The following is a 2,055-nucleotide window of genomic DNA, read 5'->3' on the forward strand; positions in this document are numbered from 1 at the left end:
CTCTCTCCATCCCGCCCGATGCAACCCCTCTTCCCTGCTCCCTTACTGCTGTGTTGTCGTTCCACGCCGCGACATCCCCTAGCCTACTCCACATCACAACACCCAGCCCAAAGCACAGCAGAGGGATGTGAGGTGAGGACCCCACAGCTCCAGTGGCCTTGCCCCACCAACAGCCAGGCTAGCTTCCTCGGTCCAGCTGCCTGCCGGTCCTCCTCCCTGCCTGTCAGCCTGGCCGCCTGCCTGCCTGTCTGCGTTGGCTCTGTGTTTGTGAGACCTAGCCAGGGTGCAGCCACGGCCACAGCAGCTGAGGTAAGGATGTGCTACTTCTTCTATTTCCTCTCCTGTCATCACATTTCTTGGTCCAGTCGGACATGCATGCGAGGACAGAAGCCCCCCACCCCTACAGCAAGACAGGACAGCTGCCACGGCCTGTAGGCTACTAGACTAGACTTTCATTTTGCTTTGCTTTGCATTTAATGCCACAGTCGCTTGGAACTTTAAAGTACAAAGGTTGCGTTTCTGCAGAGCAGAGGATTTACGTGGGTCAGTTGCTGCGTTTTCTGAGTTTTCATGGGAGAAGGAGTGGTGTTGGCAACAACAGGAGTCTGGAACAGGAAAGGAAAGCAGAGTCATATGACCACGTTAGCTAGGCCATGGAGTTAATCAGAAGAGAGTGACCAGGAGAGGGAGAGAGGGAGAGGTGGGGAAAGAGGAAGAGAGAGAGAGAGACAGAGACTAGCACAAATGTGGTTGGGTGTGTGAGAGTTGTTTTCGACTGCAAATAAGAATGCGCTATCTTCCTGAAAAATGTGTGGTGAGTATTTCTTGATTTATATGCAACAATTGCTGTTGAATGTTGTTATTCAGGTTTGGTGCAATGAAAAAGTCTACATTTTTGTGTATTATGTAGTGTACCAAACATACTGGCAAGAATTCAGTGGCTTCTCTGTTGTTAAACTGATAATGTTTGAGATAATGGTACAATATGTATACTGTTTTCCTCAAAGAATACTGTATATATTTTCCTGGAAATCTATGTCATTCCGTGGAGAATGTATGCTGCATGTCCACACTCCCCGAGTGCTTTCCATATTAGTGTTTGACCAGTGTGTTGTCATTCCAGTGTAGACCAGCCCTGCCTAGAGGAGGTGTTTGGATGCGTACCCAGGATCCAGGACTCAGCGTCCAGCCATCTTGACCCAGCATCCAGGACCCGGACCCCTTCCTTCTTGTCCCAGGAGGCCAGCCGTCTTGACCCAGGGTCCAGCCATTTTGACCCAGCGTGCAGCCATTTTGACCCAGTGTCGGACTGTCTTGACCCAGCGTCCAGCCATTTTGACCCAGAGCTCCTCCATCTTGACCCAGTGAGCAGCTGGTGGAAGGGCTGATGTATTCCCCTCAGAGCCTCCACCGCTGGGGCATCACCCACAGCGAGAGCATGGAGCGCCTCGCCTACAGCCAAGGTAACCCGTGACTTCACAGACAATATGCAGACTCAAGGCTTGAGTGGTGTGTTTGTGTGTGTGTGTGTGTGTGTGTGTGTGTGTGTGTGTGTGTGTGTGTGTGTGTGTGTGTGTGTGTGTGTGTGTGTGTGTGTGTGTGTGTGTGTGTGTGTGTGTGTGTGAGAGAGAGAGAGAGAGAGAGAGAGAGAGTGTGCGTGTCTGTGCCTCTTTATGATAAGCAACTTCAGAGTTTTGTGTGCGTTATATGCTTGTTTTTTTTGGGTGTTGTTCCTGTGTCTTTTTTTGTCAGTCACCACTGGGCCAGTGATGTGAATTTCCCTTACATTTTTCATACCCCATATTCCATCCAAGCAGTAGAACCATTATTATAATTGTACGCAAATCGTCTTGGAGTTATTGCCTTGAAATAGTCATGTTGCTTTAACTCACCAAAATATGATGGAATATTTATTATGGACCCTAGAATATTTCTGCGTCGGTCACGGTTGTCGCCACCAGGGTGCAGCACAAACCTGCTCGACTATGGCATTACGTAGCGCTTTTGTGTCTTGTGAGCGTTTGACACCACCCCTTCTTTGCAGACGGACTTGGA

This window comes from Engraulis encrasicolus, chromosome 24 (assembly GCF_034702125.1).
Source record: "Engraulis encrasicolus isolate BLACKSEA-1 chromosome 24, IST_EnEncr_1.0, whole genome shotgun sequence".
NCBI classification, from domain to species: Eukaryota; Metazoa; Chordata; class Actinopteri; order Clupeiformes; family Engraulidae; genus Engraulis; species Engraulis encrasicolus.